Here is a 20219-nt window from a genome sequence, read left to right as displayed (position 1 = left end):
GATTACCACACTCTAGTGTTAATATCTCTTTTTAAATGTATGCTCTCAAGAAAATGAGTTTCCCTAGGAGGATATTTGATCATTAACTTATACTTACAATTATGGACCAGCTCCAGTCTACTCACTCTTCCTCCATGCTGGTGTTCTTTCCCAACACACACGTTGGGCAGGAGCAAAACCTTTTAGATTCCTGCTATCTTGACTTCTAAGTGAAAACATTCTTAAGGTGCAATTTCTCAATAGAAAAAAAAACCAAAAAACAAACCACCAAACACCAGAGCATATCATCACCTTCCCTTGCAGCCCTGTTGAAGTGAAGTGGACCAGCAAGGATTTCTCTTTCTTTACAGTAGTCATGCCCCTGTGTGAATGAGTGTCTTCCCAAAAGCCACTTGTCAGAGAGCACTTTTGTATTTCATCAGAGCAATTTTCACTTCTGTAGATGAAATTATTGTAATTGAAACAGAATCCATGCAGATTAAAAGGCAGGCAGGCTGATCTTCTCCAAGATCCTTCTTCATAATTCTCTCCATCCTCCATTCTTGTTATCTATTGACTAATATGTAAGATTAGATTCAAGGGGAAAAAGTAAATTGGTATTTCCAGAAAATAAGGGTTTTTCTTTGCTGCTGCATTTTCTAACATTGCAGCCTCTCAATTCTTGAAAAACAGGTGGACACATTAGAAGAGAACCAGGGAAGAGAAACTAATTCATGTCAGCTTTGTACTGGTCTGCTGCTCTTTCACCTTTCTGCCAACTGTGACACCAGCACAGAGATATTTAGAGGCTTTAGAGGTCTTTGGTAAAGCTAGAAAAGGGTCTGATATTTCACTGACTCTATTTATCAGCACAAGCAGAAACAATAGATGAGACATCTGTCTGTAGACAGAGCTTCCTTAACCAAAGTGACTTGAAGAGATTTAAGGAATGTCACTGTGCTGAAGTCCTGTTGCCACCTCTGCAGCTCTGGGGCCACTGCCACCACATTTGGAATTTAATGTACATGCTTTTAAGTCACAGATCCATTATTTCAAAGTAAAACCTCACCACTATGTCTAATGAATGCATTTTCGTGCTAGCAGCAGCTTCACTGCAATACTATTAACTTTCACTTGTGTGCAAACTGATCCTGTCTCAGCATATTTGAATGAGCAAGGCTACCCTGTAACTGCAGTTTTGTTATAAATCTAATAAATAATAATGCAAGGTGAAATTACATTTGCTCTTTATGCTGTCATATCACATCCATCCCATATGGAATTATTTGTCTGCTCTCAAACGAGAGCAGCACTCATCAAGCTGCTCTCCAGTTTTTCCCTTCTGTACTTCTAAGTAGTATTCCCTAATACTGTTGGGAGAGCTAAAAACGGGGTTGGGGGGAAGTGTGTTGCCTAGGAGGCAAAATATCTTCAATGTTCATTAAAAAAAATAAGTGAAAACAACAAATCTGCGTCAACTTTCCTAAAATAACAGCAGGGTGCCAAGGCAGGCAGCAGTGCTCAGAGACAGCTGGGCCTTGTTGGAGAGGGAGGGGAGAGAGACAAAAACCAAAATCAGCATTCCTGTGCACCGAGGGGATTAATTTTGCACATTGTAAACATCTCAAAACAGGTCCTACAGTGCAGGACACTGTTTTAGACTGACCTATGATACAAAAACATTTCCTACACCAGGAGAAACATGACCTGGTAGCATGTTCTAGCAGGTAACCACAGCAAAGCCAGGCTGACAAGTCAAGAGGGACCTTTCAGCTGCAGGGAGGAATGCTTCTATTTCGGGAATATTCTCAACACTGGATCTGCTACATCACTTCCAAAACCACCATCTGATGCAAGCCTCCAGTGTGTGATTGATTTGAGACCGGGTCAAAGCTGTCCATGGCAGCCTCCCAGGTGCACTGAGCAGCCCCTGTCTGCACTTCACAGGCTCAACAATTAACAATGCATCTGATAATGCCACATTAACACCTGTAATAAAAAAAAAGGACCCCAGAAGCTGAAAAGTGAGGGACAAAACAAAACGAAACCAAAAAGCAGTGGCAACACAAGAAAAACAACCCAAAGGAGAAAGTTCCTTCAGAGAAGGGCAGGTTGGTAATCCAGGGCTGAATACAGGGATAAAGAGAAAGAGAAGCAGGACCCACAAGAACTGCCCAACTAGAAGGTGGTGGGAAGTTGGGTATGGAAGCCATGATGTTGTATTCCTGCAGGCAGCCGGCCATTTTGGGCCTCAGGCTCCTGAACAACTGTTCTGGCCTTTTCCTTGGCAAACAAAACTCACCAACCCAGGTTCCTGGTGTCAGTTTGCAGGAGCCACTTGGCACTGTGAAACCAGCCTGAGTTGCAAGTGGTGGCAGCTTGGGTGTGGGAAGCATCCTGCGCAATGCGGAATTCCAGGAGCGAGACAGGCACTCCAGCCCACAGGCCCCTGAATGCCAACGCCAGCCCATTTCCCTGGAAAACAAAACTCACCAGCCCAAGTTCCTGATGGCAGATTCCAGGAGCCACTTGGCACTATCAAACCAGCCCAAGTTGGCACTGGTGGCAGCTTGGGTCTGGGAAGCATCCTGCACAACGTGGAATTCCAGCAGGCAGCCAGCCATTTCGGGCCTCAGGCCCCTGAACATCATTGCAGGCCTTTTTCCCAGGAAACACAGCTCACCAGGCCAGGTTCCTGGTGTCAGTTTGCAGGAGGCACTTGGCACTGTCCCCTCATCATTTCTGGGATGAACAGATGAAACTGGTGTGACTTCCCTGGCAGGGTTCTAAAACACGTCAATGTGATAATTTGGGGCGTGGTTTAGTGGTTTCATTGCAGTGTTGGGTTCACTGTTGGCTTCAGTGACCTCAGAGGTCTTTTCCAGCATTATTTTTCCTGTGTCATCTTATTCTGTGACCCTTAAGCAAATATCACAAGAAGGGACTTAATCAAGGCTTTACTGATTCCCTACGTTTCCATGGCAATTGCGTTAACATTTTCCTTTCTGATTCTGGCTCTGGTTTTAAGTAACTATTCCTCATGCAGGATGTTTTTGCTACTTACCTCTTCAGGTTGGAACAACCAGATGCCTGAACTTGGAAAGAAGTGGTCGACTGTCTTCCAAACCAACAAATGCTGGGAACAGTTGAGATCAACACCTCACTTAACAGGAGACACAAATAGAGAGGGGTTATTTTTACATATAGGACCGCTGCAGGTACTTCTTTAAAATACAGATGTCCAGTTTCCTCAGCCCACAGCAGAACTCTGCAGGCATTCTCATCTTTTTTCACATCCTGAAATACTGGAAATCATCCATGCAGGCCCAACTGAACACAAGTTCAGTTGTGCCACAAGGTAGTGCAGAGAAGGGAGGTGAAAGCCATGTTTCAGGAGAAAAGGTTCTAGCTGGTTAGCTAAATTACCTGACTTAAATACTTTTCTCCAAGGATTCTATGCTTAATCCTGTTGATATTTGCATGGTGATAGCTGGGTTTTAAGATTTAATCTGTGTGAAATACAGTGAATAAATTGGGTGATAAATCTTTAAAAATCAAGCTGCAACTTCTATCTCACTGATTTTATCCTTCCTTTGGGACTCAATGCTATTTGATTAAATACTTGCCCTTTTCTCTCTATTCCATATTATACTAAATTCATTATGATGATTGCTATAATCTGTGTAGCCCTAACTGTAAAAAAGTCTCCTCAATAAATCTTCCCTGCTTTGTTTGTGCCAGGTTCTGTAGTGGCATCAGGACATGCAGGAGAGGACAGTCTCAAGCATGACCCAGCTTGTGAGACCACTGCCCACCCCATCCCTGTTCCAGTTCTGGGGGAGTCAAGGAGCCACCTGTGGTGAAGGCCATGCAAATGACAGCAAGGAAAAGGCCCTGAGCCAAGGGAGCAACAACCACCTGTGAAAAACCTGCAGAGATCATTAAAAACTCACTGCTCTAAAATTTATGGCAAATGCCAGTTTCCTGCTTCCTGGGAAAGAGGGAAAAGGGAGGAGGACTTGTAGAATACAGTAGCTATTTCAGTTGGAATGAATCAGGTATATTAAAAAATAGAGTTTCAGAAAGAGAAATCTTAGAATATTTACCCTGAAAAATTAGTTCAGATTTATTTAAATAAAAGAGACAGAAGGGGTCCTACTGAGTCCTGCAACAGTGCTGCTTAGCCAAAGCATTCCAAATTCAAATCAGACCATTAGAAGTGAAAGGATAAAGAATAACGCGCAACTTTTGTTCACTGCTTCAACTTTGCTCAACAGATTTTAAATATACTTAAACCGTTGGTATTCCATTATCTCTTAAGTTACTTCTTTTTTATAGTGAATGTGCTTTCCTAGCCACAACTGGGATGTGGTGGAAAGTTGAGCTTGGATGACAGTGACAGGCTTATAACTACGAACATAAGATGCTGCATACACAACCAGTGCATGCATTTTATCAGGAAATAGTGGGCTGCATACACCTCTCCCTCTCCTTTCCTCAACAGATACATCAGCTGTGCTGCTCCTAAACAGGAAAATCAAATAAGTAAATAATCTGATTAATTTAGTAATGCCTCAGGCTTTAATATGTGAGATTAAAAGACTTGATTTCTTAGTATCAGGAGAGTATCAAATAAGTAGGACAACTCTGCAAGCATCTGACTTGATTTTACTCTTCCTAACTAACTTTAATCAATCTCTGCAGTCACTGATCCATGATTGCTGCACTGTGGGTGAAACAGCAAGTGCCTTTTGCCTTGCTCAAAGTGTGGGAAAAGATCCTGTGCACTAGAGGGGTCCATAAACATCCAGTGGGCTTAAAAAGCAGGAATGCCTGCTGCAATCTTGGTGGAGGAGTTGAAAAGCAGGGCTGTGCAAACTAATTGGTCTGTGCTGACTGCCCCAAACACAGTGGGCTCCAATTCCAAGGAAGAGCACAGCATAAAGCAATTCCCTGAGTTATCATTCCCAATAGAGGAATCTGCAGCAACAGCATCCCAGAGTTGTGCTGGCCCAGGGACTGCCAACCAAGGGGCAAAATGGCAAGGAAAGACAGGACTTGGCTCCCAAGGATCAAGCAAGGAAGGAGAGCAGGCTCATCCAGACACCAGGCAGTCCAGTTAGGCACACACCCTTGTGTGCACTGAATGCCAAGTGAGCCATCACCTTTATATTCCTTATTAACCTATACAGGGCAAGAGGAAGATGGGGGTTTTTAAGTATTTTCATAATTTTTAAAGCATTTTCAATTCAAAGTACTGAATTGAATTTTTAAGTATTTTCAATTCAAAAATTTCAGCATTATGGACTAATGCCTCTTGGCCTTCCAAAACTGTGGAAAACTTAGCCTGAAAATCCACCAGAAATTCAACCTATCCATCCTAAAAGTCATTCAACTGTACACTTTTAGCACTCTGTCCCTCACCAAAGCTGATTGGTTTAAACAAAGTCTTGTGCCAAAGCAACTACAAAGTTCCCAGTTTAGACCAGTTCTGTGCCTGAAGGTTTTAAAATGCAAGCATAACAACCTGAAAAAAACAGGTCTTTAAGGTCTTGCACATGTAAATTCGTCAGAAGTACAAAAAAAGAAAAAAACCAAACTCAGCTAGAGAGGACTGATTTTTCTTTGCCTTCATATATTTTATTAATCAGAGCCAGTTTAGCAGGGAAGCACTTCCAGAAAGCACATCAGAGTCAGCAAATCTGACACTGCCTCTCCGTGAAAGGCCAGCTGATGTTATGCTGCAAATTAACCCCTTGTATCAGAAGCAAGAAGTTGCCTCACTTGGAGGTGGTCAGGGAATTAAAGGCTGAAGGAGAACAGTCCAAACCCCTGTAGCAGCTCACAGGATGGGGCAGGTGTCCTGCTCTGCTCCCTCACCAGGTCTGTGCCACAAGGACGCTTTTTCCAGGTGAGACACATCACACTGTGGCACTTGTCACCCAACCAGGATTGCCTCAGTGCTGGCTAAACTTAAAAACAGCAGTAAAACAACAACTGCTCAGTTTCCTCCTCCAAGAGCAAGGCTCACGGCTCCTTCCACGCTTCCACCCCACAACAGCTTCAGAGGAGTTAATGTTTGAATTCCAGATGTGAACTTGGATCCCAGTGCTCATATTGGCTGAAATAAACACCAAGTGGCCCATGCCTTATTTACCACCAAACTCCAGCAGCAGCAGGCACAGGAATGTGGGTGGCTGGGTATTAAATTGAATTTTATTACATTTCCCTGGGTTTCCCAGAAGCATTTTGCTCACATTTACACTGCATTCAGGAGCATTTCTAACCCTCCCACAAAAGGGAGGATTAGAAACACAATTTTAAGAGATTTTAAATATTTAAAGACTGTGGTTTCATGATTACAATAAAACCTATTGCACTTTTGGGGCATCTCCATTGTTGAGGTCTTCAAGTTCTGTGAGGACTTCTCCATTATTAACAGGAGGTTGGCAAGTAATTTAATGGTCTTTTTAAACACTATGAGCAAATCATAAAAAACCCTGGAAGGAATTCGTGTGTGCTCCTCTAGATACTGTTTGAATCTTGTCTCCAAAGATGACATGCTTTTCTCCTTACTCACTGCTCCTGGCTCTCAAGCTAAATTTGTGTAGCTTACTCAGAAAAGGAGTAAAAGAGAACATGGAAGCAGCATCTGCTGCAAATGATTCAAGTCTCTGCAGGGCTACAAAACTCCTCTCTCCATTCCTCAGCATGCATTTTTCAACATCACAACCTCCCAGAAGTTTTGACAAATGGGCAGGCACATTTTAAGGGGATCAGGGAAGCAAAAATAACTTCTATCACCTTTTGACTGCTCCAGTAGTGAGGGGTTTTTTTTGTCACTGTGTTTTCTGCTAATTGTGACCCCCAACACATGAGCTTATATATACACACACATCTGTAGGGATTATTTGTTTGATTGGTTAGGGGTTTTGCCTAAGAGATGGGAATGTAATCAACTTTCTCATAGCCAGAAGGGCTATGTCAGCCTGCAGCATTTCAGCCTGAGATTTCCAGCACCAAATGAACCTTTTGATTTTGTATGAGATGGGCAGCACCAAGGACCAACAGACAGACATGTTTGCCTATCTCTCCAAAAATCAGCTTCTCATTAATCGTAATTAATCATTATAAAGTGGAAATACAGAGATGTCTCGTCTGGCATTGATTATTAACATCAGGAAATGACTGTATGGGGTAGAAAGCATCATCTGGTTTTAAACTGCAGACATCTACTAAGAACTGACTTGCCTCCTGTAGACACAAGTCCTGTTTCTCACAGGAGGCAAAGGTGCTGAACCCCACTGTGCCAGATGCTCTGAGAGCCATGAGTGACAGTCACTACACCTGAACTGGGATTAAGAAAAGTCACGGCTTCCCTAAAAAACTGGTTCTGTTTCTAAGGACATTGGAGGTGTTTCAGCCACGTGTATCAAACCCAGCTGCTTTCTTCAGCAGAAATACACATTACCTCTACAACTATTGCAAAAATTCCATTTCTTAAAATGCTAGCTTCTGATCAGAGCATATAAAATTACTTGATTTAATTTAAACCCAAAGGAAACCTCAAGATCTCAGCATTTCTGTAGCCAAAACCAACACCATGGCACCATCTTCTGGGCACTTTATAAAGCAAGTTCTGGAAAAGCCAACGCTGCCCACAGGTACAGACTGTTTGCTCCATCCCTGAGCTCATACAGAAGTGCTGTGTCAAAAAAGGTTTTAAAATCTGAAATTGTTCATATCCAGCTGTTTGGGAAACTATTTTACAAGTTCCACAGCAGGCTTAGGAGAATTTCTATGCATTTTTTTAGTACAATTGTATCACCAAAAAAATCAAAAAAAAAAAAAAAGCAATCCTTAAACCCTGCAGGTAACATGAATCTCCACGAGATTCTGAATGTGAATTCTAAATGAGACACATGGTTATATATCTTGCCTTGAGGAGTAAAACCCCTACTGTCATGAAGGCTTGTTTGTTTTAACCAAAAAAAAAATAATCTGATTTCTAGCCCATATTTTGATGCTGGTTTTAACCACAAAACCATATCTGGCTTGAAACTCCAAGTCCTGACACAGTGACACACTACATCAATCTATCCAAAATGCCCAAAAATCTTATTTTTGGCCAGCAGAAGAAGGGGAAGCAGAGTAGGATACTTTTACATTTAAATTTGTCTGCTCTTCCATTTGGGTTAGCAGTTCTTTTCATATACAACTTTTCAGCTGACAGAAGGAACAATTGCACTTGGAATTCCATAAAAAATTGCCTGTAACCTGCTTGATCATTTTGTGTCTTTTCTATCCCTGAATGTTCTGCCAGCAAGTCTGTAAAGACATGAAGAAAATAATTCCTATATTCACAGATTATACATTTTGATTTGGACTTTTGAGGAGCGGGATAGGAGTGGTCACAATTACTGAGGATGAAGAGCAGAAAAATCTGTTTAAAACCTCCCAAAGACCACACCATAAAGACTCTATTTCCCTGTAAAATAATGTAGGCATCACAGCAACTGAGGCTACAAATGAAGCAGTAATAGTTGGGATTTCATGCAAGTGAAATCCATTATTCTTGTTTGTATTTGTCTGTCTTGTCCTCATGGTTCTGACTCCATGTTTCAGAAGGCTGATTTATTATTTTATGATATATATTATATTAAAACTATACTAAAAGAATAGAAGAAAGGATTTCATCACAAGGCTGGCTAAGAATAGAAAAAGAAAGAATGATAACAAAGGCTTCTGTCTCGGACAGAGTCTGAGCCAGCTGGGCTGTGATTGGCCATTAATTAGAAACAACCACATGAGACCAATCACAGACCCACCTGTTGCATTCCACAGCAGCAGATAATCATTGTTTACATTTTGTTCCTGAGGCCTCTCAGCTTCTCAGGAGGAAAAAATCCTAAGGAAAGGATTTTTCATAAAAGATGTCTGCGACAGTCGGTGGCTCAGATAAAATCAATTTTGCTCCAACACCCTGGTATTCCCTCCTGGGCTCTGGGGAAGTCACTCTTGGACCAAAGCCACAGCTATCAAACTCACAAGCTCTGCACAGTGCTGACCAGAGGAGTGACTGAACAGTGTGAAGGGGCATCTCACACCATTTTTCAGGGACAATAGACCTGAAAACTGCATTCCATTTGCTCTTGGTGAGAAGGTTTCTGAGCAGGGAGAAAAGCACCCTGCCTGGCAATTCCAGGCCATTGTAGCAGATGTCACTGACAATAATCTCCTGCAGCCCTGCAATCACCTGCAGCTCTCCTGACACTGCTGCCCTGGGTTCCTCCTCCTTGTTAGAGATTAAAATGGCTGAAGTCAAACTGAAATATCACACTATTGCAAAAATCTGTATGGGCATTCGAAACCCAGGGATGACTGCACTCTGCAACAGCTCTGATGCCCTACTGACACTTAACATCCTTTCCTCCCTCCAATCTCAGCAGTAAAACCAGCTCTAGGACTTGGCTGTGTTTTTATTGTAGTTGACTGATTTCTGCTGAGTGTCCTTCCCCTCTCCTCCCCTCCTCTTTCAGTTGCACCAAGCTCACAGGCAGAGAAAGAGATTTAAAACAAGGAGAAAACTGAAATCCTGGCTCACCCTGCCTCATGCAGGCAAGGCAGGCATGAAAATCACCCTGAAAATTCAAGCCTCCACAATCTTTCAAGTGCCTCCTTGAGAAACTCTCCAGTGATCAAATTGTTCCTAGACTTGCTGAAGCTTATTAAGAAACACCTCTGTAAGCAGAAACAAGACTGCTCTGCCAACTGCTTTATCTCAGTGGAGAATTTGTTGGGTATGGATCCTAATTGGCTTCTCCATAATTCAGTCCTGACACTGGCAGCACACATGGAGAGGTCTCCAGAGGCTGAGCCCCTGCTGCTGTTGAAAGCACAAAGAAGGGACTTAAACATCCAACCAAAATTGTACAGCACTGAGTCAGCAGTCACCTGGTGCAGGACCTCTGCAAAATGGATAGAAAATCAAGCCATTCCCATCTCAGGCACCTTCTGTCCTGCCATCCCTTCTGTGTACATCAGAATTCACAGGTACAAGCCAAACACCAACATGATGCGCGTTGAAATCAGAGCCAGAAAGAATAAAAATGAAAATAATAAGTGCAAATAATAACAACGTCTTCTGTTTATAAGAATAAAATACAAAGTGGTTTTGGCTTCTCTGAGCTGACAAAGCATCAGTTTGGGCTTGTTAAGTGCTCAGCTGGGAGGCAGGAGAGCTGGGCTCACTGTTCCTGCCCCTGACATCGTGCTCTACAACAAAACCATTGAGCATTGTAAGCATTATATTTCATTACAAGAGACATCATCATGGACATCGGTGTAAAAAGCCCCCTGGACTCTCAGCATGCAGCACTGCTGCTGGGAGACAAATTTAGAGTTAAGGATAATGGGGAAACACATGGAATTACAGCTCCACTGCATGCAAGTGCATCCCTAAGTACCCAGGAGAGACCCAGGTACCAAACACTGCCTGAGCTCACTGGGGAAAAAAAAAAAGTCCTCATTTTCTGTAACATTTGCTCTGGCTGCTTGCCAAGGGGTTGGAAGCAATGCCTGCATGGATTTCCAGACTTTCTAGACTTTTTATGTTCATATATATGCATATAAAATCTCAGAGCACTCACTAAGGTGCTTGGAGTGTGATCAGCACAGACTGGGAGGGAAGCCAGCTCCCAGAGGCCGCAGTACATGCAAAGCAGACCCATTTAAACACAGATTTCATTCTTCATCCACCTAAGATAAGGCTCAATTTAGCTGTATTTCTCTATTGGACTTTTATGTAGACATAATACACACAAATATGTACAATACATATATTAAACAGCTATGGTTTGAAACCCAGAACTGGCATTCTCAGCAGAAGAAAAAATACTGCTCATCAACAGAATTCTTCCAAAGAAAAGTAAAATATACTCAAAGGCATGCAGAGGCCATTGAAATAATGACAGACATCTCCAAGTGGTTACCAGAGATGTACCAAGTGCTGGCTCCCTGGGAGTGAACACAGCTTTGGGCCATGTTTCATCACCAGGGCACATGGGCATTAATCACACTCTTGGCAGGCTGAGCTGCCTTGAGTGGCACAGATGAAATTCCCAAGTTTCACCTCCTCTGCTCTCCTACTACACTTTAGAGTATGTTATATCCACACTGTAACACCATACTATTCTCTTTAACATGCACAAAATTGTCTTTCACAAAGTTATTCTGATCCTCTGGTACCAAAGCAGAAAATTAACTCCTCCTCTAAGAAGCTGCACTGCTCTGTGACTGTTTCAAGGCTACAATAGCTACAAGTTTGTAAGAGCAAGATGCTTAGGAGCTCCATAACCAGTTTATGACTGTTGTTGCCAGAGAGAAGAAGGACTCAAACCCCAGCTTGAGGGAATAGTTCTGCAAGGTCATCCCCAGCAAATACACCCCAAAACACAACAGAAGCACCCTGGTGTAGGAGACAGAATTGTGAATTTACTCATTTCAGACTTCACTTTCCTCCCACACTCTGCCAAAGGGTAGCAACACCTCAAACTGCTGCCCACTGTGTGACCATGAGTCCTAAATCTTTCCACTGGATCTCCAGGATTAGTCCAGCTTTACCACTACATTGTCCAAGCCAGGTTAATTCACTCCTTTACATCTTCCCATCCCCTCTGTACCTCTTATGCATTTTGATAACTAAAAATTTAGAGTTTAATATCTTCTTAGCCATTGCTCTATTACCCAACATGAATCATATCTACTTGTTGTACTGAAGGGAGGAAATTTGGTCAAAGAATAACCTAGGTATGAATTTCTGCTCTTTTATGTGCAGCTGAGTCCCTGAGTGTAATAGAGAAACAGCTAAGAGAGATACTCAGCCACAAACCCATTATTTCATGCAGTTCTATACACCCAATTCCTTTGCAGCTACAAAAAATTATATTCTATTTTAACTGGAAAGCCAACAAAATTCAGAGCAGCATCCTTAAAATACCACCATGGGGATTTTTTCTCTGAATCAGGAAGGGAAGGGGCAGTAGAGTGAGCTACTCCTTTTGATCCAGGCAACAGACTGTGTTTCTTTTTCCTTAAACACCTAGAAAGAAAAATAAATGGCCCCAGTGGCCACTAATTTTCCTCTTTTCCAAGGAACTCATATGTCACTTTGAGACAAAAGAGACTTTGGCTGCAGGCTCATTCAACGCACAGAAAATTACTCTTATTTCTGGGACTCTGTTCATTTCTCTCTTAATTTTGCTGTTTCCAAACACACAAACAAGCAAACAATTAGCTCAATGGGCTACTACTGATTGCAGTCTCTGTGGAAAGAGTGAAATGTGAGCTCTTCAGCTGGAAAGCAGCAGATGCAAAACCTCCAGTAAATACCAATAGGGACAGGGGAGTCCTGTCTCACCATCCCCAGCCCTCTGCTGAGGTCCTTGTCAGCTCAGGGCTCCCTCAAAAGGCTGACAAGCACCAAATCCTGGTGGCTGCTTTCACTGAAATCTATTTCTAACCACAATGAAGCCAAACAGCAAAATGCCTCATAGCTTGCACCATCATGCCAACCTCCCAGTACTTTTTGTGCAAGCAAAAATGTTTTCAAAGCTTATATTTTAATTTATTTTTAATTTTTTGTAGACTCCATCATTGCTATTGGACAGTTTCCTCTTGCCAGGTCACTGTGCTGCTTCAGGGCTCTCCTTTCCTCTTGACAGAGCCCTGGGGCTGCAGACTGGTTGGTTCTCCAGTGGTATCACTGGAGATGTGGGCAGTGCCACGCTCCCTCTGAAGGCTCTTTGCAAAACAAGGCTCTCAGCACAGAGGTTTTATCCTCTTTCCTTTAGTTCAATGTTCAGCAGCAACTTACAGTGGTGAAGAGCATTTTCATAGGACAGCAAGGATGAAATGTGGAGAAAAGTCACAGATGAAATGGGTATAGACATCCCTGACCCAGCTATCCATAAAAAAAATAAAAGCACTGCAAGGCCTTCATGCTGCCCAATAAACAAGCAACTCCCAAGTTCTTATTTATCTAATCAACCTAGAGAAAAACTATCCAACTATAACTATTGGATTTGGGCTTTATGGTTCTTTGAAATTTAGAGATTAAGTTGTACTGTGAGGAAGATACTCTGACAACCCAAAGCTAAAAACTGAGGAAGGTTCCGCCATCTTCATGGTGAGTTTATGCTAAAATATATCATATTTCAAACCCAGAACCCTAGGTTTTGCCACAGATTACTACAGCTGATTAAAATTTTATTGCAATTCTTAAATTAGTGAATAAATTATTAAATTAGTGTTACTAAAGTTGTGAGGGAAAGGTGCTCAGTGCTTTCACCAACTGCTGTGCCCAATGTAGAGTGCTGGGAGAGTGTGCATGGAGGGAGCTCACTGGGCACCCCCAGAGTCCTCACTGAGCCAATTCCCACCTCAGACACTCTGGCCAAGCCCACTGAGAGCTTCAGATGTGGGAGTGGGAAAGAGTGAGCCCAGTGCATCCAGCCTGGTGGCAAGTCCTGGCAGATCCCCTTTCAGGAAGAGCAAGGGTGTTTTGGGCTTAGATGGAGAGGGTTTTGTAGCCTCCATATTTGCAGAGCAGAACAGGGGGTGAGTTGGTTAATCTTCATCAAACAGTAGGTGGAACAACAAACAAAGGACTAGATAACCTCAATTTTAAAGCTGATTGTTTTTCCTGGCTTTGTTATAAACTGGCTACTCCTAACCCAAGGAAAATAATGAAATCATCTGCTGTCGAGCTTTAATGAGAATGCTTTATAATAGCAATTTATTTAAAACTTTAATAAAGTTTAATTAAAATTGGTTTTCTGCACCCATGTTTCTGCAGAGCAAGTATCTGGATTTGTAGATACTTGCACAAAATGAGAAAATAACCTTTGGAAAGCATGGCTATGGGATTGCATCTACCCAAGTGAACTCCAAGTTTGAAGGAGGTGGATTTGTTTTGCTCCAGATAAATTGGACAGAAACAACACAGCCTGAATTGCATCTCAGTTGTGAAAAATATCTGTAGAGCTCTTGTTACCCCTTGGTGTTCCCTGGCTATTTATGTACCATATTGAATATGTACCATATTCTGTTTCTTCCTAATGATCCAAGAGAAAGTTAAAATGGATACACTGAGCACCTCCATTTTGTGGCTCATATTGCAACAAAAGTGAGAATTTTACTCTACAAGCAACAGTCACACCACCACAACTTTTTACTGCTCTCTGTTTAGAGCCTCATAATTCCTGGCATCCATCACTGCAAGATTTTGGTCCTCCCAAAAGCATCCTGAAGGTCACTATTGCCACATTTCTGAACTTCCAGTATCCTGTCTTTGGCAAGCACAGCCACTCCTCAGTAATCCCAGTGCAGTGCATCAACCAGCAACACTCCTAAGAGCACAGCTAAATCTTTAATTCTTTCTCAAACAAAAGGAGGAAGGAGCCTGATGGGTTTAGGATTCATAACACAAGCTGCAGAACTCTCTTTGCAAGCTGTCAAAAGGTGATACAGACACAGACTTCATGCAGGGACTGAGTTTTATCAGCCCTCCTTAAAGCTGCTCTGAATTTTACAGAATCAGATCCTAACCCCAAGTCCTAAAGCAAATCTAAGGGACTTGTTCAGATTTATTCACTTGTTCAAATGTACTCCTTTGGGAATAAATCCATTTGTTCACTGGGCCCCTGCAGAGAGGCTGTCACCAGCTGCCTTCAGTGGATATTTCTGGTTTCCACAGCTCTCCCTCACAGCTTTGCTGGCAAGTTGGTCACATTTTCAAGGAGTACCTGAAAGGGATATTTATTAAAAATTACCATCATTTCATCCAGTGCTACAGATCTGCCTCGAGTGGCACAGATGAAATCCTCCAGTTTCATCCACTCTGCTTTCCTTTCATACTTTAGACTATGCTGTATTTATAATATAATATTATAATATATATAACTCAGCACAGCTGTTTTTACAGTTCTGACACCCTCCGCTCCCTCAATTGTATCACTCTCTGAACTGCATGTTAATATAATTTTTTCCTTTATTTTTTTTTTCTTTTTATGACATATTTTATTTTTTGTATGCAACCAAGCCATTTTTACCCAAGCTGGCAAGAGAAGGGGAATGGGAAGTAAATTCCTTTTCACAGCAATTAGGACATTCCAAAAATAGTAAGGAAAAAAGGTGGCAAAGTGCAGCACTGTAAGATTTTGCTTCACTAGAAAGAAAGAAAACAGTGGCTGCTCATAAAAATGCCAAGTGAATTAATGTTTCATTAAACAAAAAAAAAAACTCCAGTGGCACAAAAGACTAATTTAGGTCTTGAGATGCCACACAGTCACTGTTTGCTATTCCCACAGATAAAGGGTAAAATACATTCATGGTCTGGCTGTCTGTGCCTGCATTTATTACACCTAAGGCAGCTGCTCTGGGATACTCTGTGCCCTTTAGACAACAGCTACAGCAAAAACAATTACCTTGTCTCAAACCAAGTTACTTGAGAGCCAAGAAGCATAAAAAATACTCATCTTCATGACCCATAGTCCTGACCTAAAGACAAGTCGTGTTGGAAATGAAAAACATTCATCTCTTGATTTTCCTAACTCAGAGACTTTGTTCATGACATATGGATTGTCAGTTTACCTAAAATACATTTTTATGTTGTTTGAAAGAGTCTGGAAAGTGGGATAGAAAAAGACTCTGGAAAGTGGGATAGAAAAATGAACAAACCTAAGAAAGAACAAAAGGCACTGAATGGGATGAGAGTTGATGTTGCACTGCTCTTTTTCTGGGCTACAGATGAGCACCACAAGTGCTGAAGGGCAGTATTTTAATATGTTACAAGACAACAGCCATAGCATTCCTTGACCTGTTTCCAGGCTGCTCAGCACAGTCCAGTCCTTATTTATCAAGCAGGTCACCCTTTCCTCCAGTTTAATAAAGGCTCACAGGGCAATTTATGACCTGCAGGAGAGCTTTATATCAGTGGTGGTTCCAGTTGTGTCTAGAAACTTCTAGGACAGCAACACCCTCACAGAGCCACGGTAAAATCTTGTGATCTCATGAATTTATGTGTTTGGTTGGCAATTACAATTTGGTCTGAAATTACATCAGCCAGCTTTGAAAAATAAATCAGAAAAAAAAGAAGACCAAGTAACCCCTGTGCTACTAGGAAGCCACAGGATATGAAAGGATGTACTGTACACACAGCACACTTCAAATTCTTTCCCCACACAGGTCATCACACTTCCACTCCAATTTTCAGGCTTTTTCTCTAAAGAGGTCTGGGGCAGGACTAACTTTTTCCACAGAAGCAGGTTCATAAAATAGCAACAATGAATACGGAAAGGAAAAGCATGAAATTGAAATTTGCAGTCATCTCTCACATCAGGAGCTCACCTCTCAGCTTTCTCAGCCTTACTTCCCCATTAGAGGAATTTTCCTCCCCTGTCTACACATAAATTATACACATATTATGCACGTAATTATGTGCATAAATTATAATGATTTTAATTGCTCTGTCTTCTTCAAAGAAGACAGATCCTCTACTTATGCATGCTCTCTCTCCATGTAAGCAAAGCATTTCTCTGCTCTGGAATTAGTTACAAACAACTTGAAGTTGTACTGTCGACTGAGAGAATGCTAAGTGTGAGAGAACTTGAATGGCTTTGAGGCTGATTTCACCTGCACATAGCAAACAGGTTTACATTAAAGTAGATGGATGAATCTTTGTTCAAGGAATCCTTTATGATGCTTCAGCTTTTACCAAAGTTACCAAACTTTTTTCCATTCACTTCCCCCCACACGCTGTTTTAGCGAATGCTTTGCCATCTCAAATCCATGCTGGATTTCAATAGTTATTCACAAAGCTATTCAGGAAAAAACACGGTGAATTTTCCCTTTCAGAGTTTGCAGATCTGATTTCCCCACAGAAATCAGTGTTTGAGAACTGTAGGGGTCAAACCCCACAGGAGTCAGTGGTTTGCCCATGATTAGTTTCAGTGGAGGATGAATTTTTTGCTCTGTTTAAAAAACACTGTGAGCATTTGAGAACAGCGAATGTCAGGAAATAAATATTGCTGGAACTGTTGGAAATTAAACTTCCTTTTTTTTCCTTCTCCTTCATTTTACATTTGACACATATTACTTCTTTCTAATGTTACTCCCTTTATATCATGACTATTTTTGTCAAAAAGTGTTGGTACAACCATAGGGTCCATGTAGGGCCAGAACTTTGCTGGTAAGCACAAGAACATGTTGGTCAGGTCAATTCTGCATGTGAATGCATGCAAAAATAAGTTCTAAAAATCTTAACATTTTTTATTCTCTACTGATCTGTTATAGAGCACAACTTTTTTGAATTGTTTCTCACCTCACAAAATACATTCCAGAGATTTCAATTTCACATTCTCTTTTAAGAAATAAACAGGACTGGTTTGGAGATCATTTTGTTTCAACACCACAATTGAGGACTGCCACCCTTCTAGGTGGGCAACTGTTGACAAGAGCCATTTAAGCTGTCACACACACACACTCTAATGAACAGCTGTGCACTCTGTGGGCTTTTGCAAAGGTAAAAAAGAAACACAGATTAAAATGCTTTTGAGCAGCAGAAGCTGGGCTGTGCAAGTGGGAGCAGCTTTTTGCAGGAGCAGGGCTGGAAAGGAGCCCTGCCACAGTGGCACAATTACACACTGTGGTGACAGCCAGGGGCACCAAGCTGGTGTCAAGCTCTCAAGGGCATCTGGAACTCTGCTGATGCAACTTTCTCAGCTTTAAAGCACAGTCAGAAAAACTGACCTGCAAAAGTCCTTGCTGCTGGTACTGGACCTTTCTATCCGCTTTTATTGGCTGCTGCTGCCAAGGAACTCATCAGCTCAAAACAAAAGTGCCACACGTGTCCTTCAGCATCAAATCACTAATTGTTACTAGTAACAAACACCTTCATTACTCACAGGAGTGTTAATCCTGATGCTTTTAAACCCAAGAGGGTGAACCTGATGAATACTCAGTTTCTTGTTATAAATATCGATTCCTGAAGCTCCCAGTGGTTTCAGCTGATGAACATACAGCAACAGTTTTCACTCCCAGGACCTGCATCACTCTGCTGCACCACTGGTTGAAATCCAAGCATTTGGTCCAGCTTGTTTGCCTGGCTCCTGGCTCTGCACATGCAATGAGAATTATGAGTTTGCCAGCCTGCAGTCCCTGGGGGAGAATGGCAGAGTCAGCACTGCAGAGAATAACCCTGGCCAGGATTGGCATTCTGATCCCAAATGTTGGAACTCATGGAACATAAAGAGCTAATGACAGCACAGGGTTTGTCTCTAGAGTCTAACCTTGCTTAGCTTAAACCATTGCTGGGTGTATTTTAAAAAGAGTTACCTTGAGAACAGACCCTGTTCCATACACTTTAGGTGTAACAACCTTGCACTCAGATTGCAAACAAGAAACACACTTGAATTTCAACATAAACCACTTTTTTTCCTGATTTTCACTAAAGTCTGTGATAAAATCTCTTCTTTATATGCACTACTTTGCATATTTGCAAACAAGTTTTCACATGGGAAAACTGCAAAAGGACAGGTTAATTCTGCACGTGAGTGCATGCAAGCATATGCAGGTTTTGTAATACCAGTCCAGTTAGTACAATATGCACCAAAAAAATTTAAAAACCTTTATATCTATTTTCTTGTTATCAAAAAATCATATTCTGGGGTTTTTTCTATCCAGCAAGACCCTGATGCATAAAGTAAGCTCCAGGCCTCCTGTGAAGCCTACACTAATGTCTATATTATTTAAACCTGTCATCTCAAAGCAGCACATCCCTGAATAATTTGCTAAATGGAGACATCCTAAGAAATTACATATTTCTTCCTGGAACTGGGACCTTCATCCTCAGACTGGCCCAACATGAACCTGAGCTGATCACTGCTAATAAAAATTATTATCTGGGACAGTTGTGAGTCTGCTCCACAGTACAAGTCCAAAGCAAAAATAAAGAAACACATAAGCAGGACCCAACAGGTCCTTTAAAATAGTACTAATGGACAAAATAACCTGAAGATTTAATTTGTTAATACAAGAGTACGTTAAAAGAAAATCCTCAATGAAATCACAATGAGGCATTGGAACGAGTGATCCCTAGAGAGCACAGGTCCCTCCAGCAAACCAGCCCAACCCAGTATCTGCAAACTGGTGAAGGCAGAAACAAGGTAACAGAACATAAATCACATTTTGAATTCTAGGTTTTTCTGTTCTCTTGAACAGTGAAATGCTTTTAGAACTCAATACGTGAACATTCTATTTTTCTAAATGTACTTTGCATTTCCATGAACAGAAGGATTCTCTCTGCAGCACCAGAAGGACAGGCAATTAAGGAATGAGCTGATCAACCCCATTATGTGACAAGGGACAACATGAGAGACTAATTAGGTCAGCCCCACTTCATTTGTCCCCAGCAAAACTGTGTCTGGTAGGCAAGGAGTTACAAGTTGTAATTAACATCAATTATGAATTAACCCATTACCCAGCTTCTCATTTGGGCCAAATGTAGGTTTCCCCATTTTAAAACAACATCTTAAATCTTGCATTTCAACACTAGCAATACTGAGAAAGTTTCCTTGATTTTTCTAATAGAAAAACCAGAGGGTTTTTTATTTTCATCATAAAATAAGAACAAAACAACTGCTCCTTGTTTTTTTAAGTTGCATCCATTGCAGCTTGGCATCCATTTTGTAAACCCAGTTTGAGACACCCTGTTGCTCTGGTTTCGGGTTTCATTTGGTTTTGTAGAAGGAAATGCAGAAGGAAGAAAAAAGCTTAAACCGCCAAAATCACATGAAAGAAAACATAAACCTAAATGGCATCACTAAAGTGATGACTAAAGGAGTCTAAGGAGAGAGAGATAAGGATACACAGCTTACATTCCTAAGCCAAATATTGTAAAAAAGTTCATTTCAACACAACAAATATCCTAGTTATGACTCCCAAGCCAACTTTTTCATTTTTCAATTTTTTAAAATGTATTTTTAGAACGAATGTGAGCGTTTTAGCTGGATCTGACTCTTTATCTCTTCTCAATTACCTAGGACCTACAGTCCAAAACCCACCCAATATCACCACCTTCCATAGCACCTAAATCTTTAATCAGAATTTTTAGAGGTGACCATTGGATACCAAGTGACACCCCTTGTTCCACTGATGCCTAAGTGGGCAGAAGCAAAGCTAAT

This window comes from Agelaius tricolor, unplaced genomic scaffold (assembly GCF_023055355.1).
Source record: "Agelaius tricolor isolate 1412-34295 unplaced genomic scaffold, bAgeTri1.0.p SCAF_10, whole genome shotgun sequence".
Taxonomy (NCBI): domain Eukaryota; kingdom Metazoa; phylum Chordata; class Aves; order Passeriformes; family Icteridae; genus Agelaius; species Agelaius tricolor.
Note: the sequence above shows the minus strand (reverse complement) of the source record.